General features: G+C 37.1%; 1 protein-coding gene across 1 annotated transcript in view; it reads left to right on the top strand.

Moving 5' to 3' along the window:
* Nucleotides 1–22,765, top strand: part of EYS (eyes shut homolog) — a 1,981,143-nt gene that overhangs the window by 1,063,574 nt on the left and 894,804 nt on the right. The gene's annotated exons all lie outside the window — the stretch shown is intronic.

The following is a 22,765-nucleotide window of genomic DNA, read 5'->3' as shown; positions in this document are numbered from 1 at the left end:
TTATGTATTTTGGAGCCCTGTCATTGGGTGCGTAGATGTTTATTATGGTTATGTCTTCATGATGGATCATCTCCTTAATCATTATATAGTATTCTTCTTTGTCTTTTGTGATGGATTGTGTTTTAAATTCTATTTTATCTGAGATTAGTATTGCCGCTCCTGCTCTTTTTTGGTATTTGTTAGCTTGATATATTGTTTTCCAACCTTTAACTTTTAATAAATTCACATCTTTGTTTCTAAGGTGTGTCTCTTTTAGACGGCATATTGATGGATGCTGTTTTCTTATCCATTCTGTTACTCTCCATCTCTTTATGGGTGCATTGAGTATATTTACATTCAGTGTAATTATTAATAAATGTGAGTTTGTTGCTCTCATTTTATAGTGCTTTTTTTTGTGGTGCTGGCGTTTTCTTTGTTCTTCTTACTCTCCAGTGCTGAATTACTTTTATTCATTTCTTTTGTTTTTGTAGGTATTGTTTTTGCTGAGACTTTATGTTTTTCCTCTTTATTTTTATAAGTAAGTTTGTTAGCTTTCTTTGTGGTTACCGTAAAATTTACCTTTATCTTTCTAAGTTGGAAGCAGTCTACCATTACTTGGTATCACCTTGCCTTCCTCTCCATTAGAAGGTTCTATACCGACAGCATTTATTCCCACTTTTATTGTTCTGATGTTGTTGTCATTTACAAATTAACTGTTCTGATTCCCTGTTCTATTTCTTTTGGTTTTGGATAGTCCTTGAGAGTTCATTTCCTAGACTGGTATCTGGCTGGTACGATCCTGCGTCCTAGATTCAACCTAGATTCAACTCCCTTTAATAATTCTTGTAAGTTTGGTTGGTTTTTACATATTCCCTTAATTTCTGTTTATCTGGAAATGTCCTAATTTCACCATCATATTTGAACGTGAGTTTTGCAGGATATATTATTCTTGGCTGGCAATTTTTTTTCTTTCAAGGTTTTATATATGTCATCCCATGGCCTTCTTGCCTGCATGGTTTCTGCTAACTAATCTGAGCTTACTCTTATTGTTTCTCCTCTGTATGTGACTTCTTGTTTTTGACGAGTTGCTCTCAGGATTCTTTGTTTGTCTTTGGTTTTGGCGAGTGTGATTATGATATGCCTTGGTGATTTTCTTTTGGGGTCTATCCTATATGAGGTTGGTTGAGCTTCTTGCATGGCCAGCTTTTCATCTTTCATGATATTGGGGAAGTTTTCTGTCAGTAGTTCTTCAATGATCCTCTCTGCGTTTTCTATTTTCTCTCCTGTTCTAGAACTCCAATCACTCATAGATTTTTGCTTTTGATTATATCCCACATAACTCTCAGGGTCTTTCATTTTTCTTTCTTTTTTTTTTTCTGAATTTTCCTCGAACAGAGTTGTATTCAAGTTTTTGTTTTCAATTTCACTAATCCTGTCTTCCACCATTTCAAATCTGCTCTGTCCTTCTATGACACCGTCCATTTCTGAAATCTTGTTGTTTATCTTTTGGATTTCTAATTTTTGTTTTTATATAATTTCTAGTTGTGAATTTATTTTGGCATTTGTTCCTGCATTATTTTCCTGAATTCTTCCATTTTTTTTGTCTGTATTTTCCATGAATTTTTCTGCCTTTTCTGTGAATTTGTCTATTTTTTCCTCATTTTGGGCTGCTTTTTGATTCCACTCTTGGATAATTCTTAGTATTACAGATTTGAATTCCCTATCAGGTAATTCTAGTGCCTTTTCTTTCACTGGAAAGTCATGTGGTGTTTTATTTTGGATACCTACTGCAACCATCCTGTCCTGTTTTTGTAAATGTTTTGGTATCGTCTAATGTCTTTGGGGCATTCAGCAGTTATTTTTCTCATTTATTGATTTTATATTTGTTTGTTTCATCCTTTTTTTTTAAATTTGGCTATGTCTGAGAAGGCAGGATGTGTGTTCTTTGTTGTTTGCTTGTCTGTGGGCACAATACTTTTCGCCTCCTTCTCCAATTGGCAGGGTCAGATGCTCGGATATGGTACAGCAAGGCAGGTCTAGCTGAAGAGGAGTTACTGGGATGGGTTGTTTGTGGCACTTACTACAGCCACCAGGGAGGGTCGGTAATCAGTGCAGGGAAGGTTCTGGTAGGCCATACCTGTGCTGCTTGGTGGTATGATGTTAAGTGCATGGTGCAGGTAGGCAGGATGGAGGGGGGAGATTGTTATGCATGGAGCTAAGATGGATATGGGAGAGAGGGGAGAGGAACAGGAGCCAAAAACATACAAACAAACAAAAAAGAGTGCTAGGGGAGCTTGCCGTTGGAGTGGAGAAATGAGAGACTATGAAATGGAGAAAAACAAAATGGGAAAGAAGAATAAAAGAAAAGAATGAATAAATAAAAATTAGAAAGGAAAAAGAACAGCAAAGCTCCCAGGGATCCCACCAGTGCAGCTATGAGGTCTGGGGAAGTTGTTCTTGGGTGTTGCAGTACAGCCTGGCTAGAAGGCATAAAAGTATTCAGCACCAGGTATTCAGGGAACAGGAAGAAAAGGAAGGTAGAGAGACGAGAAACTGAGTAATGAAGCAAGACAAAAAGGGATAAAGAGGGAAAAGACAACAAAACAAATTTTAAAAAAAAGAAGAAGAAAAGCCCTCAAAACAAACAGAAAAAAAAAAACATGAAAAAAGAAATGCGCTCAGGGACCCCTCTGCATGTCTGAGCAAGCTGAAGGGATAGGTCCCAAGCTGCACATCACCGTCCGGCCAGAACAGGCTCCCAACTCGAGAAAAGGAAAAGAAAACAAGCAAACAATTCAAAACAAACAAACAAACAAGAGCCACGGTATCGCACCAGCTTGGCAGCCCAGACTAGGAAGCAGTTCCACACTCGAACGGAGCTCCACAGCCCTTTAGGAAGAAGCAAAGCAAAGATGGCGCCTGGAGCCAGGTATTCGAATGAAAGGTGGAGGAGGTGGTGAGAGGTAAGGAAGAAGTCAAAAGAAGCGGAAAAAAGCAACACCAGCAGCGAACAAATGGCACTCAGGGAGCTGGCCAGTGCGGGCGGTTGGAATCCAAGCAGCTGGTGCTTCCTGGGCAAGAGAATGTGGCCCCGGGAAGCATAAGAGGCCGAGTGGGGTTGAAGAAGGGTGGGGGATGGGAAAGCATATATTGCAAATTACCGGTTGTGTTGTCTCCTGCTGGAAGCTCTGTGTAGCTGCTTTCTCGTACCCCCTATTTACTGGTCTCTGATAGGAGTCTATGATGGCAGATCCACGCTGCGTTAGCTGATAGGGGACCTCTGCATGAATCTCTCCTTGCTCTCCATTCTCTGTCAGTTTTCTCACTCCATTTGGTGCTTGGCTGAGTTCTTTATCTCTTCAATTGATGTTTTAGGGTTTCAGGATTGATGTTTTCTCTGTTTGGCTTAGTTTTTTGGATCTTTGCTGTGGAGGTATGGCATGGTGCTTCTGCCTAGAGAGCCATTTTGCCGGAAGTCGATCCTTATGATACAATTTTAACTGATGTGGAGTTGCTTCTTGTGGATTAACAAAGAAAGTGTTTTCTTGAGATGGAATATACTACTGGTGAAGATGCTGTGAACATTGTTGAAATGACAGCAAAAGATTTAGAATATTACTTAAAGTTAGTTAATAAAGCAGTGGCAGAGTTTGAGAGGATAGACTCCAATTGTGAAAGAAGTTCTACTGTGGGTAAATGCATCATTGCATGCTACAGAGAAATCATTCATGAAAGGAAGAGTCAATCGATGTGGCAAACTTCAGTGTCATCTTATTTTAAGAAATTGCCACAGCCACCCCAACCTTCAAGAACCACCACCCCCATCAGTCAGCAGCCATCAACATCAAGGCCAGATCCTCCACTAGCAATAAGATTACTACTTGCTGAAGGCTCTGATGATAACATTTTTTAGCAATAAAGTAGTTTTTAATTAAGGTATGTACATTTTTTTTCTTAGACATAATGCTATTGCACTTAAAAGACTACAGTAGAGTGTAAACATAATTTTATATGCACTGGGAAACCAAATAAATTGTGTGACTTGCTTAATTGCAGTGGTCTGGAACCAAATCTGCAGTACCTTCGAGGTATGCCTGTACTATGGTTGATATCTGACTACTGCTTCCAGGGGCATTGGTTGTGGATCCATGTAACATGAAATCCTGCACAACTTCAATCTTTTCTCCATTTATCATGATGTTGCTTATTAGTCCAGTTGTGAGGATTTTTGTTTTCTTTATGGTAAGGTATAATCCTTACTGAAAGCTGTAATCTTTGATCTTCATCAGTAAATGCTCCAAGTTGTCTTTACTTTCAGCAAGCAAGTTTGTGCCATCTGCATATCGCAGGTTGTTGATGAGTCTTTCTCCAGTCCTGATGCCACGTTCTTCTTTGTATAGTCTGGCTTCTTGGATCATTTGATCAGCATACTGATTGAAGAAATATGGTGAAAGGATACAACCCTGACACACACTTTTTCTGATTTTAAATCACTCAGTATCCCCTCGTTCTTTTTGAATGACTGTCTCTTGGTCTATGTACACATTCTCCATGAGCACAATTAAGCATTCTGGAATTCCCATTCTTTGCAGTGTTATCCATAATTTGCTATGATCCACACAGTCGAATGCCTTTGCATAGCCAATAAAACATAAGTAAACATCTTTCTGGTATTCTCTGCTTTCAGCCATGATCTATCTGACATCAGCAGTTATATCCCTCCTTCCACATCTTGAATCTGGCTTGAATTTCTGGAAGTTTCTAATTATTTTATAAATAATATTTAATCATTTACAAGGTACTTTCTAGTATTCTCCAACGAGTTCACCAACCATGTCAGTTAGAGTCACATCAGGGAGAGTTAACATACTTCAGTTAAGTATTTGGGCAAAGTTTAATAAAGGGATTATTTACAAAGATACAAGTAGGGCTTAAGGACAACGCAAAGGGATAGTACAGTTCTTAAGGGACTAGTAATGGTAGAAGTTCATTACTACCCCTAGATCTGAACGAATGAAGAAAAGAGCAGTTATCAAAACTCACAGGCTAAAGAAGAAACTGTCAGATGACAGCAGCTATGGCCTTTAAGAGAAAGAAACAACCAACCCAAGGCAAATCAGCAGGAAAGAGACCAGGAGATTCATATTCAACCTCACTTTCTTACAGCCTCATAGTCTTCTGTTGGTGTGTCCCATTGACAAAACACACTCAGTAGCTGGAAGATAAAGTCACCCCTCTGTGTCAATCTCTTGCCTTTAAAGGGTAGAGTGAAACATGTGATGGAAAAAAGATCTTGAGGAGCAAATCGTTGATAATTCAGACTATTATATTTGCCAATTCCCAGCCTGCACTTTCTCAACACTCATACTAATGGCTTGTTGCACTAAAATCCTTATGACTACCCTCAGTGGAGCCCTTAATTCTTCTAATTGATCCTTAATTCATTTTGAGCTAGATTCCCAAAATGTTTTCTGCAGTGATTTTTCCTATTTAATTTTTCTAATAATTTTCAACACATACTCCAAAAACGTCTTACTTATTTAGCAAATAACCTTTATTTCCTACTCCTTAGCTGACAGGTACCATGCAATCTAGTCAATCTTCTAATTTTCAGACTCTTCATCTTAAAATTATCTGGCAATGGAGGAAACGGAAATAAGAAGACTTAATTATACAATTGCACCAGCACCATGTGCTTAAAGAACTATCCCTTATCCAGTGAATTACTTTCACACCACGTCAAAAATCAATTGCCAGTGTATGCTTCTTTCTGGGATCTTTATTATTTTTCATTGATCTATGTGCCTGTCCGTTTTCCAATACCAAGATGTCTTGATTACTATAATTTTGCTCTTTTAAATTATCTTTTTTTCAAAATTTAGATGTTTAAGTGTTCTCTTACATTAACCTGTATCATAGGGGAAACCAGAATCAGGGAGAATGTCAAAATGTCATTCTACGTCTTTAAGAATGCTCATATCACTCCAAAATTTTATAATGCCCCTAAAGCAGAGTTGGCAAAGTACAGCTCCCAGGACTAAATCTTGCCCACTGCCTATTTTTTATCCTGTTTTGTTTTAATAAAGTTGTATTAGAACACAGCCTTGGTCCTGTGTTTACTTACTGTCTACAGCTGCTTTCACACTTTAGCAGCAAAGTTGAGTAGATGTGAAAGAGACCATGTTACCTGGAAAGCCTATAATACTTACTGCCTGGCCTTTGCAGAAAGTGTTTGTTAACCCCTGCCATAAAGAAGTTTACAGAATTTAGTTAGTAAAGTAACTGTTATGGAAAAATCTGCCTGCCTATCTATATGTGTTCTTCCATATGTATGGCTGATTTCTTATTCAATATTTTTTCCAATTAATTTATCTTATAGGCATAATGTAACTATATAATTGTTATATTTATAGCTCATTTCATCTATTTTAAACACAGAATGAGAAGTATTTCTAAAATAGCATGGGATTTGTCCTGTGTTTGCATATTTTATCCCGTATATATAAGGCTATACAAATATTTTGTTTTATCATTGATTTCATGAGAAATAGGCATAGAAATATATTCTTGACAAAAAAGGAAATTTGATAATTTAACACTATATTGCCTATCAGCAGTTTGTCATAAAATAATGTAAGCAAAATTCAAAACTAAACAAATATATAAATTTGATATATTCTATAAAATTATGACAATGGCCATTTTTGTTTAAGCACTACTTTTATTGCAAATATAAACTGAATATGGAAAGGTAGATTAAATACATAAGCAATCTGTTCACTCTATATCATATATTTGTAAAAATTAAGACATTATGTGTTTGGCCTAACTAGGGAACTCACAAGAATGAAACAATGTTCTGCCACAGGTAATTAGGACTCAGTAGATTCTCTGAAAATTGAACCAAAAAAAAAGTACATTTTTCTTTCCACTGAGATATATCTTAAATATTAATTTTCCCCAATGGCGTTTTTATTCCATCCTCTAACATGGTTTCTACAAAAGAGAAAAGATCAAGTTCTCATCCTTTTGACTACCCTAGTCATAGTAAGAAGAAAGTATGCTACTTCCCATATATTTTTTTTACTATGATCATTTAAAACATGTAAAGAATATAATAGATCAGAATACCTATTTTTATAGTGTTATCATAAATAGAGAAGAGTTACCATAAATCAATGGTTTAAAACAGAAATTAAAAATTGAAGGTTGTAGGTTTAAATGGAAATATATTTTCTTAATTAATTTTGAAAATATTCTTAATTTAATTATTTCCCCGTCCTTATAAACTGTATTTTAGGTGATCCCATCAAAAATAAAATGATACCCAGCACCAAGTTAAATAACTAGCCTTATATAAAGATGCATTCTTCATTGTTTTCTTTGTACTCCTAATATTTAATAACATCTGAGATTAAAATAAATCCTTAGTGGTAGTTACACGAGCAGTGGTTAAGAGCTCAGGCTGCTAACCAAAAGGCTGGCAGTTTGAATCCACCAGCCACTCCTTGGAAACCCTGTGGGGAGGTTCTACTCTGTCCTATAGGATCACTAAGAGTCAGAATGAGTTGGATTTTGTTGTTGTTGTTGTTAGTAGTTGCCCAGATGTGGAAAGTACTCATACTGATGAAATCATTGAAACACATAGCTGGAAAGGATCTTTAAAAGAAAATCTGTTCTCATCTCTTTATGTAGAGAAAAAGTGTGGTAGGCAATAGTAGAATGGCCTGCAGTGCTAAAATCTTGAGTAGCTTTCAAGATTGCCAAAATACAGAACCAGTGTGCAATTGTGAGGAAGGAAACATTTCCTTGCATGTTTCCAGAGTGGGCCATCGGGTACTACTATTTTCTTTCTACACAGTACTTTAATCCAAGAAAAGTAGAAAAGGTAGCATACCCGTAATTCTGGGCTACCTTGCTGTGGTGAATTCCTCACTCTCTGTTGTGTTTCTAAGAAAAAAGACACTCCAAGCAACTTCTTGCTGTTAGCAAAGTGAGGCATTGTCTTAGTTATCTAGTGCTGCTATAACAAAAATATCACAAGTGGATGGCTTTAACAAACAGACATTTATTTTCTCACAGTTTAGGAGGGTAGAAGTGTGATTTCAAGGTGCCGGCTTTAGGGGAAGCCTTTCTGTCTGTGTCGACCAGAAGAAGATCCTTGCCTTTTTAGCTTCTGCTTCTCTGATTCACATCGTATGCATGAAATTATATTCGTTTAGATTTCTAAACTTCAGAGTAAACTTTATTTTCCCTTTCTCCCCATTTCTATTCATTAATAACGGTACTATGAATTCTGCCTACAAAGTTCTCCTACTCAGCCTCTTCTCTCAGCTCACTATTATTGCTTTATTTTATGCCCTTATCATCACTTTTTGTACTCATGCAGTGCTATTTACAATGGACTACCTCTTTCTAATCTCTATTCCTCCTTGTCCTTCTTCCACATTGTCTTCAGAGTTGTTTTCTTTAAACACAAATATGACCTTTTCATTGTGCTGCTTTAAAAAGTCACAAAGATTCTTCATTTCCTGTAAGAAAAGGTCTAAAATCCTAAGCATTCTTACTATAGTATTCAACTTGTATTGTGTTACCTAAAGTCGCTTGCCGTCCTGGGTGCCATCACCCAGGAACCTGTATTCAACCCTATTTTATCACCAAGCATCCCTCAATCCTGGTCATACAGTTGCACATAGTTTTCACTTGATCCTTCTCAGGAATATGTCTGTTGTCCAGTTTACCAGAATTCATACTCTGAAGACCAATTCAAATTTCACTTCCCATTGTAGACTTAAAAAAAGAAATGCATGAAGATTTATTTTTCCCTTTAACCCTGTGCCTCTAGAATATTGTTCATAACTCATTGTTATCTTCAGTTTAGTTATGGTTGTTATGTTAGTTTTCATCAGCAATATTTAGGCTTTTTCAGGAAAGAAGCCATGTATTAGTTATTTTGGTTTCTCTTGGAACATGTGGGTCGTTAAATGAATGGTAATGCATACGTGAACAGATATAAGGATGTGTAATACATCCTTTACTAAAAAATACTTAAAATTTGGATTTGTTAGATAATTGCTGTAAAATGGTAGGGGTAGTAGTAGTAACTTCAGGAGGGATAATGTGATCGTTAAGGTCATGTGTCAACTTGGCTGGGCCATGATTCTCAGTGGTCTGGCAGTTATAACATAGTTTGGCAGTCGTATGATGATATGTGATCACTTCCATGATGAGATTTGATATAGTGTGATCACCTCCATGATGGATCTCCTCTGAGTAGCCAAGTAGTTGTTTCCTTGGGGTGTGGCCTGCATTCAATATAGGTGGCCTTTCTGGCAAGGCTCATGGGCTTTTGCTCACTCTGGATCCTGCAGCTGGCTCCTGTTCATCTGACCTCTGGTTCTTGGAACTTGAGCTAGCAGCTTACCTGCAATCTTGGGATTTGTCAATCTTTTTAGCCTGTGAGCAAGAGCCCTGCTGTCTGATCTGCCAGTCTTGGGTTCGCCAGCCCCTGCAGCTATGTGAATCAGGAGAAGCCTCTGTCCTGACCCATGGACTTGGGATGTGCCAGCCTTTACTACCATGTGAGCCATTTCCTTGATATAAATCTCTCTCTGTATATATATTTATATGCTTTACTGGTTTTGCTTCTCTAGAGAACCCAGCCTAAGGCAGATAATAGCCAGGATCAGCCCAAGGCTAATCCCTATGAGATGGAAGTCAGATATACCTCCATTCTCAAAACTTGTTACCAATTCTGACACCAGCAACCCCTCTCACAGCGTTCTGTACTTCTCTGCTGGGTTCAATAATCTGTTGCAGTGATTACACAGAACTCACAGGCCATACTTACAGATAAGTGATTTATTAAGGAACATGGTACAACTTGGGATCAGGAACAACAGGCTACAACTCAGGAATCAGGATCAGGAAGCCCCCCAAGGATGTGCTCCTCATGGCCCTCTGAGGACAGGTTACTCTCAGCCCCCTCAGGATAGGCTCCTCTTGACCCTGACATCTATTGCTGCAGGCTCTTATGCTGGGCTTCTTCCAGACCTCTCACTGTCTTCAGTGTTATAGCCCTTGACCAGTGTTACAGCTCTTTTAAGAGGTTTCTTGCCCCCTCTCTCTCTCTCTCTGCTTCTTCTCCTAAGGCTTCGAACTGGTTTGAACCAGTTCAGTCATAGACGATGAAATGAAACTGGAACAAACGCGAACTTTTAAAGTTTGGATGATCCAGAACGGTAACTAGAACAGGAAAAATTATGGGTCAAAGCCCTGGAATAGGAGACTCGTAAGAGGCATTGTGAAAACTTTCAGGAGCCTGATACCTGACACTGGATTATTGGCAGAGCTATGGAGAGCAACACAAGTTCAAAGAGGTGGGATCAGCTGCCTTCTTTTAAGGAGAATTGCTGTTGCTAACTCTATTCCAAATCCAACGAGCAAGAGAATTGGTTGCTATGCAAAGTGTATGATGCCCTCTTTTTCTAAGAAGGAGACTAAGTATCCAGCAAACCTTTGACCTGTAATTTTTCTTGTTCCAGTTATCATTCCAGTTCACCCAAATTTTGAAAATTAGGGTCTGTTCTGCTTCCTTGGCCATGACTGAACCAGGAAGAACCGGTTCGAAGCTTTGCTTTCTCCTGCTTTCTTCCTGCTGTTTCTTTTTTTCTTGCTTCTTTCTGTCTGCACTTCTTGCTTCTTTCTGTCTGACTAAACCTCCGTGGGGCTAGCTTAATATATATACACAACTCCTTGTCAGTTTCAAGGCATAGCCCTTCCAGTGGGGCTACAACTGACCAGTCCCTTCTCAGTAGGCCACAGACACTCCATTTGCGTAGTAGGCATAGGTGCGCTACCACTCACCTTGTTTGCATAATATATTGACCAATTCCTGCAAGATGCATACCAATATCAGGGCAGGCTGCAGCCCAGGGCCAGACAAAAAGTATAAAACCAAGTTGTTTACAGTTTGCTCAGAAAATGTCAATCAACCCTAATAAAAGTAACAAACCCTCTGGGATAGAAAACTAGGGCAAAGGTAACTCCTAAGAGCTTAGAGGAAAAATCTGCCAAGCTGTTTTTCCAAAGAACCAAGGCAAAAGGCCACATAAAATAACCCATGTTACCACAAATGTCTTATCCAAAGCTTCACAGTAATTATTGAGATTCTAGGAAAGTCTGTAGAACACCTATATTAAAAGTAGTTACAAAGACTTTAATCAATTTATTATAAGTTAGGGAAGCTTAGATGTGAAGGCTACTGTGACCAGAGCAACATAAGCTGTGGAAGTTTGGCCCAAACCAAATCCATTGCCGTGAGTCAATTCTAACTCTAGTGACCCAGTGTGACAGAGTAGAACTGCCCCATAGGGTTTCCGAGGCTGTAAATCTTTACAGAAGCAGACTACCACATCTTTCTCTCACGGAGCAGCTGGTGGGTTCGAATTGCCTACCTTTTGGTTAGCAGCTGAGCACTTAACAACTGCACCATCAGGGCTTCTATGGAATTGTGGAATCCTAGAATAAAAATAAAATAAAGAAGTAAAATAAACTATGACTGAAAAATAAGCATGGCTGAAGTGAGAGGTCCCTAAGAAAGAAGCTGAATGACTTGACCTACAGTGTTCTCAAGGAATTACTAACTTAAACATGGCTCAGGATGCCTTTGATACATAGATGACATGATACCAGGAGAATCTAAACAGCTGGTCATATATAAGGATGGAAGGTGACGATTTATTTCCAATTGATCGGCCGCTATAGGGTTTCATTTTAGATATACAGGAAGTAAGATTCATTTGGGGAGTGGTTGTCAGTTTCTGATCATGGTTTCAGCACAGATGAAGTTCAGGGCAGGATATCAGTTCTAAGGTGATCATATGAATAAGGATAGACACTTGATATCCTAACCAGAGGACCTAAGGTAGTAATCAAGTTTTATGATCTGGGCCGGTGTCATGAGGCTTGGGGAGGATATTAGTAGGAAGGGAATGCTTTGGCCAGGAAACAACAGAGATACTCAGAGCTCATCTCAGGATATTTTGGAAAAAAAACAAAATTCCTGGTTTCAAGTATAATTATAATACAATCTTCCATTATTCAGTATCTGCTTTGCAAGTAACAATGAGCAAGTATCGAAGATCTGGTCTCTACATGGCTATGCAGATGAGAAAGAGGAACAGACTATTTTGGCTCCTATCACCTAGCTAGTAAGTGTTCCATCTGAGGTTGGAATTTGAGTTTGAGAGATTCAGACATGATGGATTTTCCCTTCCAACATGCTGTTCAACGAAGGGAATGAGGCTCTGCTTATTCATCATGTCCTTTATGTCTTCATTGGTTCCAATGCTGGGGCAGATTCTGTCTGGTCTGTTGGTGAATGGCATCTGTATCTCTAGGTATTGAGGGAGGCCAGGACAGAAAAGGGAAAACAGGGGACCTGAGTTCCAAGCTGGTGTAAAAGACCTGAGGCTCACAGTCTTTTGTCCATAGGTTGGGGTAAGCTAACTAATACTGCTGTTGAGGAGAAGTGCTTGCCTCTCCACAGACATGATATTTCTCAATTCTATTTATGATTGTCAGTCACTTGCACATAGGGAATTAATAAAAAGACCTTTCTGTTGCCTCCTAAATCTATTTATGTTTGAAACACGTGGTGCAAAATGACAAGTTGTCACTTTTTAAAGCATCAATCAGCAATATTTTGAGATGTTATTTAATGTCACTAATTAAGATATTATTTAAACCCCTCGACAGTGTTATCATCTAAGTGTAACAGTGATTAGCATAACATATGTTCTTAGTTAGTAAGCATGTTTCGTTTAGCAACACATTTTATTGAGGACACACCATGTCCTGGGTTCTATTCATGATGAGTGATCATCACTAAACAAAGGAGATATTTCCTGCCCTCCTGGGGCTTAATTCTAGTGGAGAAAGACACTAAACAGTAAGCATATTTATTTCCATATAACATGTAATAAAGCATATATAGTATAAAAAACCAAAACCAAACCTGTTGCCGTTGAGTTGATGCCAACACATAGCAACCCTATGGGACAGAGTAGAACTGCCCCATAGGGCTTCCAAGGAGTGGCTGGTAGATTCGAACTGCTGACCTTTTGGTTAGCAGCCGAATGTTTGACCACTGTGCCACCAGGGCTCCTTCTATAGTACAGTATCTGTTATATATATACATGTATATATATAATGTGATAACCACTACGGAACTGTGGATAAAACAAAAAGTCAAGCAGAATGGAGGGGGGTTGTAACAATTTCTGGGTTGATGAGAGAGATTATTAAACAGTATTAAATGGTGAGGTCAGCATTGGTTTTTTTGAGGAAGCTGACATAAAGAGAATGAGAAAGTTACCTGTGTAGCTATCCCAAGCAGAGCAAACAGCCAGTGCAGTGGTAAGGTGAGGATATGCTTGACATTTTCTAAGAACAAAAGCCACTGTGAGTAGAACATATAAATCAGGAAGATACTAAACAAGATTAAGTCAAATAGATAATGGGGAGAGAAGAATTAGATAAAGGAGTGGAGGTGAAGCAGACAGGGAGACCGGTGAGGAGACCAGAACTGACCGTTGCTCAGTCCAGGATATCAGCAGTGAAAGTCTGAAAAGTAGTCTGATTCTGGATATGTTTTGCAAGTTGAGTCTACAGGGTTTGCTGATGGATTGGACTATTTTCATTTATTTTGTTAATCAGCTTTCTTAAGCAGAAAGGTGTTATCTTAAACCTCTATCTGATATAAAAGGACAAATGAAAGGAAATCATGCAAACCAATTTTTCCAGACATGCTGTAACTAGAATTATCTAACATTTTATCAGTTGTAAAACTGTGTCTAACAACAGCTCTACTACAATGCAAAACTCTGATAAGTTTATAATGATTTTCCTGATCATAGCCCTAAGGGGCAAGAGTGTCTTCTGACTTCTGCATCTGTCAAGCAATTGATGAGTTATGTTCAGCCTGGAATATGCTGTATTTTACGCAAATCCCCTGGAAAGGCAACCTCACAAGCACCGCCATGCCAATCCTTCTCCACATGTTGCTGTGAAAAAAAAATTGGCATAGAGAACCTAATACCTCATGGAGGAAGGGAGCTGCTGACAAATGCAGAAGGTGTGTGTTATTTGCATAAAAATGCAGTACACATATCCTTACTGTTGTATATTTATACTCATTCTTGGAAATGTATTTATGTTTACCTGTTGGAGGAACTCTATTAATCACAATATTTAATAACCTAAGCAATCTGTGCCCTGACCGTGTGATTTTACTTAGAATATTTTTTGTGTGTGTGTTTGTATGTATGTAGACCTGTGTGTTTGTATATTTGTAAACAACTGGTACAGCAGAAAGTCAATATGGAGAAGACAGTTCTTTTGCTGCCACATGAACTACAGAGCAAGAACAGATGTTAGAATTAGAAAATATAGGATTAGAAAATACAGAATTAAAATATTTTAACGAGAAGAGAGAAGATACTGAAAACATACGATTTGATAACTAATTGACTGAATTTATGTAATGGTGGCACAAGTGCTGAAATTGTGAACAGGTCTTGATGAACAGCAACAAAAGGTATTATACTAAATTTTCTTACAGATTAATTTCTAATTATATTCTAATGGCAGACTTCTTTAGGTGCCTTGCTGATATGATGTAAAAAGTAATCGCTTATATTTCCTATAATATTTTTATATATTTTTAATTCAAAATCAGTCTGTTGAAAAATTTAAGGATATCTGAGATTAATGTAATTTGGATACTTTGTGAATAAACATACACAGCATCAAAAAGTGTTATATTCTTTGATGTTGTAAACATCCTTTCACATAAATGTAAAAGTGGGGAGCAAGAAATCAAAGAAACACTCCAAAATTGTTATTTCTTTCCTTTTTTCCCCTCCACTCTAGGTGGATGTATTTTCATTCTTTTGTGAGAATTTTGAATGAATTAACCTAACTAGATCCCGATTTCCTCATCTAAAAATGCATGTTCTAGGAACCTCTGGATGTGCACATATTCATTACAAAGGAGTCTCACACCTCCAGAAAGATGGTTTGTGAAATGGAAAGAGCGTTAGGATGCACTAGGAAGTGCATCCCATCACCAAGGCACCACAAGGCTTCAAGGACTGAGTGTGGAGCTCTCACTGCTATGGGATCATCTTCTGCTGCCTTTCAAAGCCATCTGCAGGCCTTTCACTTGCTTGCTTAGGAAAATTATAAACACAACCCTGCTAAAGCAAAAGTTGCTTCAGAAGGGCTTTCTTTTGGTAGTGGACCATATGTATTTCCCAGACTATTTACCTGGATTTTTAAAAATCCTGAGTTGTACAAATTAATTGCTCATTAATGTAGCATAAACTTGGAAATTGGATAAACCTAGGTTTATCTTAGAATTCCCATTCTGTGACTTACCGGCTCTTTGGCTTTAGAAAAATGATCTGATATCTCTTAGCCACAGTTTGTTCATATGTAAAATGGGGCTACCACAAATATTGCATAGTTGTTTTAAGGGTTATATGAATTAATCTATCCTAATTAGTATCACAGTGACACCTATAAGTTAGCCTCTGCCCAAATTTGGGGTTTTTAAATCTGACTCCATTCTCTAGTTTCCAGAATATTGCTATAACTACATTTAATACCTGTCTGGTCCTTAGGCTTTGAGTCCTTCAAATATGAACTTGATGTTTGCCCTGACTTTTATTGATGTATAGCTTACCTTACTGCTCACGACTTTACCCTCCTCTGACATTTACTTCATGGAAATGGCCATACTCTTGCCTGCCTCTGTGTTCTACATCACTGGCTATACTTTGGTCAGGGGCTTCCAACCCTTTCTTAGGTCTTTTTAATTTCTATTTATACTTTCTCATATGTAGCTCTAGTTCCAAAAACTTCAATAACTGTCTCTCTGAAAGGCAACTTCTACCGCCTTTACTGTGTTCCTTAAATCAGAAATAAGACTATCCTTTCCTTCCACAGGAATCCACTACCCTGACTCTCTTTTGCATCTACAGCTTGATATTTGACAATTTCTAATCCCTACTCTCTCAGCGTTAACTTATAAGATTCTTCAAGTGTAGGAACCATGCTAATTCCTATTTTCCTATCATGTTTCTCTGTGCTTTCTCTTCTCTCTGATCTTCCATAATACTTTACTTCCTAAAAAGAGGTTTAATCTAAAGGAAACAAGACATAAGGATTCAATTCTTATTTGCAAATGGATACATTTCTAAATATAATTGGAGAGTTGAAGATGATAGACATGATTCTTTTGCTTTAAGATTATAAGCATGTAATATTTTTTCTATTGGATTTTCAATCTACGCACTCACTTTAGTTAAAGTTTCTCTAAAGAGCTGACCATTTTGCTTAGATTTTGGATTAATTTTTATCTTCTCTAGGTTTTTTCTATCTCTTCTCTCCATACCAGTGCATCTGTCACTGTCTACAACAGATTGACAAGCTTTCTAAAATGGTAAGAAGTAAAATAAAGTTGCGTTTTATCACTTACAACAGCTGAAATCAAGAAAAAGTGAAACTTTGTTCTTTTAGACTGTTTAATATTTATACCTGCAGGTATATAAGTATTAATGTTTATACTTGGAAAGGGCTATTTTTTAAAATGAATAACCAACAACAACAATAGAAAAAAACCAAACTCTTTGTCATCAAGTTGATTCCAACACATAGTAACCCTACAGGACAGCGTTGAATTGCCCTATAGGGTTTCCGAGGAGCAGCTGCTGTATTGGTTAACAGCCATAACTCTTAACCACTGTGCCACCAGGTCTCTTATAGGACCTATAAATAAAATTGCATATTTCTCATGAAACTAGCTGAAGAAGTGTACCTATTTTTATTAGCTCCAGAGAAACTCCACTCTAATTTTATATTTGATAGATTTGTAAAAGCACAAGACATGGATATTGTCAGTTTTGAAGCCACAGAAATATACTAGAAACTGAAACATGCATGTGAAGGATTTTCACTTTTAATTAATGTTCTTTAGAAATTAAAATATTGTTTTCTATGATGTCCTACTACAATGTGGGGCTTTAGAATATAGGCTCTGTAGTCAAACTACCCAGTTTCAAATCCACTTATTAACAGTGTGTTCTTGGAACTACTTACTGACAACACTGATTCATCTTTTTTCTTTTGAAATGGGGATTATAATTATAAACACTACATATGATTGCTATAAGATTTAAACTAAAAATACATGTGCTGTGCTTAACTTAGTATTTGGAGTTAAAAATCAGAGATAAATTGTAGCTATCATTATTCTTAACAGTAGAATTAATGAAACAGTAAAACATATATTCTCAAACTTTTATTAGCATTAAGAGAAAGCAAACATGGTGAAGAGTAAGAGTATCTGTCCACAGTTGTCATGGCAAAGAAAGATAACTTATGTGTCTCTCCTGAGACCTCCTGAGGTCACTGTGCTTCTACACCCACTGGTACGATATGACAATAGCAAGGTGGACTCAGGAGTGTAGTACAAACACACAGGTGTACAAGTGGACAAACAGAATCCACTTTCTTTCTGAAAATGTTTCTTTCTGAGTCAACCATATCTCAAGACAGTGTGAATTAATAGCAGAGGCAATAGTAGGTAGGCAGTAGTGCTAATGGTTTAAAACAAAATAAAACCTGTTGCCATTGAGTCGATTCCACTCATAGTGACCCTATAAGACAGAGTAGAACTGCCCATAGAGTTTACAAGAAGCAGCTGGTGGATTTGAACTGCTGACCTTTTGGTTAGCAGCCATAGCTTTTAACCGCTGTGCCAGCAGGGTTCCACTAATGATTTAAAGGAACAAAATGAAGTAACAGCTTCAAGAAAGTGTGAGAATCAAAGAATAAATATTAATTTCTCACAAAATTAAGACATAAATCTCATGAGCATCAGAAAATACTGTTCAAATTGCATTTGGAAAGGACCTGTGCAAAGTTTAAGTTTCTTGTATAATCTGGAAAAGGCATTATTAGACTAGCCAGCCAATTAAATACAGAGGTAAATGCTAGTTTTGGAGTAACAGTTAATTCAGCAACCAGCCAGATCCCTTTCGTTTGTGGGAAAACAAACTGTTTCTAAACACTTCAACTTCTAAATCACCACCAATATATTTGTTGCAGATTTTTTTTTTTAATTACAAATTTGGTATTATAAAAAGATACTGGTTTAGTTAAATTATAATCACTGAAAATCTTAATTTATTTTATTTTTACTTTATTAATTTAGCTTTAATTATTTTAAATTTCTGGTGATATCAATAGATGTTAACCCATTTTCTCTATCTCATTTCAAAGAGACATTTTATTGATTTTTACTTATTTCCTAAATCACAGGCAAAAATTGAAAACATTAGTACTTTTTAATTTCATTAATTTTACCATTTAGACAGTATCAGGACTCCAAACTTTAGATCATCAATATCCGAATGTCCTAGATTTTGTACAGAACCACTAATACTAAAAATAAAATACATAAGATTGTACTTTTATATGTGCAACTCTTTGAAGTATAATTAATGCATGGCTTTGGAAACAGATTTTTTTTAAAGTTTGACATAACTAAAGGTGTGGATGAAAGAAAGCTTCTCAATGCACTTGTAGATGTCCAAATTTTAAGAAGAATTATTCACTTAAAAATAATGTTAATAAAAACCCATATCGTCTCTTAAATTTGTTTGAAAGATCATGTTTCATGGCTTTTAATCTAATCTTCCTCACAGAGACAAACAATTGAATCTTTTACTTTATACATTTAATTCTATTTGAAGCTTTCCACTTAGTGCAATCAGTTTCCAAAATAGAAAAAGAAACACTTAATAGCTAATAACACATCAATCAAACTAATATCCATGATTCAATGATGGTTTTAAATATTTTGCTTTTGTTAAAGTATCTATTAGCTTTCACTCATTCCTCAGAGGAATTTATATGTTAGTACTTACAGATTTTCTAGAATGGCATATCTAAGAGTAAATGGTAAACTCAAAACTCCAGTGTCCTCATTTTAAAATTTGTTCTCAGCCTACATAATTTAAATTCAACTCAAAGCCAATTTTCTCAAAGACTTTTTCATGTAATTTTTTTTTTTTTTTAGTTTTACATTTAAAATTGATTTGAGCTTCTTAGAATTTTTATTTTTTTATTTATTCTTGGTATGAAAGTAGAATTTAGGTAAGGAGATTGAAGAAGCGTAAAGGTCCAAAGGGGGTAAAAAATAGCTGATTCCTATAAGAAAAGTAAGCATTCTAGTCTACTCACTCCAACTACCTTCAGAAATAGCAAGTTAAGCCAAATTTTAGTACCTCTGCTCTCTATTATATTTGCTATCAATGTATTCTTATATTTTTAAACAGAAAATTTTATGATTTTCAAATATTGTTACTTTACTATTTTTGTTCAGGAAATAAGAATATAATTTTTAAGAGAAAGAAAAAACTGTGAGATGACTAAAAGAATTAAAATGATTATATTTAGACCTTGCTAATCTTCACAAGTATCATACCTTCTTTAGACCCGGTCACAATTAATTTGAGGCAACTGTACGGAAATTGGCATGTTATAAATTCAGCTCAAATTTGACAATTAAAATAAAATTCATTAACATTAACTTTATTGATCCTGACGATATGATTTGGAGACCAAAGTAGGTCTGGGAACAAATAATGTAAATGCCTCTAAAACTTTTGGGAATATCACTTCTAATTTTTTTTAACTTTCTTTTCATGAGTAAAACCCATTGCCATCGAGTCATTTCCAACTCATAGTGACCCTATAGGACAGAGTAGAATTACTGCATAGGGTTTCCAGTGAGTAGCTGGTGGATTTGAACCTTCTGGTTAGCAGACGAAGGCAGAAAGAAGGCCATTTCTGTATTTTCTCATTTGATTGGTGATTCATGAGCCATATGGTATACCAACAACTTTTTATGCCTCTGTAGTTCTTTGGGAAGGTGGTAGCCCAATTTTAACACATTTAGCCCAAAGATGGGAGTCTTTTGAAATGCATGAAACTCAAGAACCCTGAGTTGGTGGCTCATTTTTGTGTAGACTGAGCATTCTCTTAGGCAATGCCTCCTGGAAGTGTGAATTTTCTAAGCTTTTGACAGGTTTGCCTTAAATTGTGTGAGATAAGCCTCCTTACTATGTTTCCCAGTTACTATGTTCAGAAGAATAAGCTATTGCCAGTCTTCATTCAGTCATAGTGGCCATTTTCTCCTTGATTCCATTCATTGTTTCCAGGTGTTACTGGCTCCCTGCTTTTCTAGCTTCTAAACAGTAAATAATGCCTTTGCAAAAGGAATAATGCATTGCAGTGGTACTTTTCAGGAGACTTGAACTTCTATAAGTTATTCTTACTCTGCATTCAATCTAAGGGCCCAATCATTGCTTCCATGTGTAGCAGGTGGAATGTACCACTGTGAGCAGTTCTGCAATATTCCACGGCAATTGTTTCTCTCAAGGTTCTGTGGTGACCTAGGTCAGGCAGATGTAATAGTTGCTCTGTGATGGTGAGACTCTTTGTACAATAACTTTCCAATGACCCTTCATTACAATTGTTTGCTTATAATCGTATGTGCTATTGTACATTTGTTCTCAGTACCCAACCAGAAGATGAGCTGTTTAAAAGCAACACTTGTGTCTCATATTTCTGTCCTTAGCATTGAGCACAGAGGTAGATATTCAGCATAAATTTGTTTCATTACGTCGTTCTAAAAGCATATTTTTTTGTTTATTATTGTAGTTTAAATGAAGTTTACATTTCAAGTTAGTCTCCCATACAAAAATTTATACATATATTGTTATGTGACCTTAATTGCTCTCCCCATACTGTGACAGCACACTTCTCCTTTCCACCCCTGATTCCCCATGTCCATTCAAACAGCTCCTAACCCTCTCTGCCTTCCCATCTCACCTCCGGACAGAAGCTGCCCATTTAGTCGCTTATATCTGCTTGAGCTAAGAGGCATACTCTTCACGAGTATCACTTTATGTCCCACAGCCCAGTCAAATCCCTGTCTGAAGAGTTGGCCTCAAATTGTTTTAGTTCTGGGCTGATAGAGAATCTGGGGCCATGGTTTCCAGGGTTCATCTGGTCTCATTCAGACAGTTAAGTCTGGTATGCTTACTAGAATTTGAGTCTCCATCCAACCTTTCTCCTGCTCCATCAGGGACTCTCTGTTGTGTTCCCTGTCAGGGTGGTCATTGGTGGTAGCTGGTCACCATCTAGTTCTTCTGGACTCAGGCTGATGAAGTTCCTGGTTTATGTGGCCCTTTCTGTCTCTTGGGCTAATACTTCCCTTATGTCTTTGGTGTTCTTCATTCTCCTTTACTCCAGGTGGTTGGGACCAAATGATACATCTTAGATGGCCACTTGCAAGATTTTAAGACCCCAGACACCACTCACCAAAGTAAGATGCAGACCATTTTCTTAGTAGACCTTGTTATGCCAATTGACCTAGATGTCCCCTGAAAGCATGGTCCCCAGACCACTACCCCTGCTACTCTGTCCCTCAAAGTGTTTGATTGTATTCAGGAAAATTCTTAGCTTTGGTTTAGTCCAGTTGTGCTGACTTCCCCTGTAGTGTGTGCCATCCTTCCCTTCACCTAAGATAACTCTTATCTACTATCTAGTTAGTAAACAAGCCTCAACCTCCCTCCCCACCCTTGTAACCACAAAAGAATGTTTTCTTCTATGTTTAAACCTTTTCTTCAGTTCTTATAATAGTGGTCTTATACAATATTTGTCCTTCTGTGACTGACTAAAATCACTCAGCATAATGCCCACCAGATTCCTCCATGTTATAAGATGGTTCATGACTTCATCATTGTTCCTTATTGTTGCATAGTATTCCGTTTCGTGGATATACCATATTTGTTTATCCATTTGTCTGTTGATGGGCACCTAGGTTGTTTCCGTCTTTTTGCTATTGAGAACAGTGCTGCAATGAACATGGGTGTGCATATATCCATTTGTGTGACAGCTCTTATTTCTCTAGGATATATTCCAAGGAGCAGGATAGCTGGATCAGATGGTACTTCTATTTCTAGTTTTAGAAGGAAGCGCCAAATCGACTTCCAAAGTTGTTGTACCATTTTACATTCCCACCAACAGTGTATAAATGTTCCAGTCTCTCCACAACCTCTCCAGCATTTATTGTTTGTGTTTTTCGGATTAATGCTAGCCTTGTTGGGGTAAGATATCTCATTGAGTTTTGACCTGCATTTCTCTAATGGCTAATGATCGTGAGCATTTCTTCATGTGTCTGTTAGCCGCCTGAATATCTTCTTTGGCAAGGTGACTGTTCATATCCTTTGACCATTTTTTAACTGGGTTATTTGTCTTTTTGTTGTTGAGGTTTTGCAGTATCTTGTAGATTTTAAAGATTAGACACTGATCAGATTTGTCATAGCCAAAGATTTTTTCCCATTCTGTAGGTTGTCTTTTGACTCTTTTGGTGAAGTATTTTGATGAGCATAAGCGTTTGATTTTTAGGAGTTCCCAGTTATCTAGACTCTCTTCTGGTGCTTGTGCATTGTTGCTTATGGTTCATATTCTGTTTATGCCATGTATTAGGGCTCCTAGCATTGTCCCGATTTTTTATTCCATGATCTTTATCATTTTCGATTTTATATTTAAGTCTTTGATACACTTTGAGTTAGTTTTTGTGCATAGTGTGAGGTATGGGTCTTGTTTCAGTTTTTTGCAGATGGATATCCAGTTATGTCAGCACCAT

Source organism: Trichechus manatus, unplaced genomic scaffold (genome assembly GCF_000243295.1).
Source record: "Trichechus manatus latirostris isolate Lorelei unplaced genomic scaffold, TriManLat1.0 scaffold00083, whole genome shotgun sequence".
NCBI lineage: Eukaryota > Metazoa > Chordata > Mammalia > Sirenia > Trichechidae > Trichechus > Trichechus manatus.
Note: the sequence above shows the minus strand (reverse complement) of the source record. Positions and strands in the feature narration are given on the sequence as shown.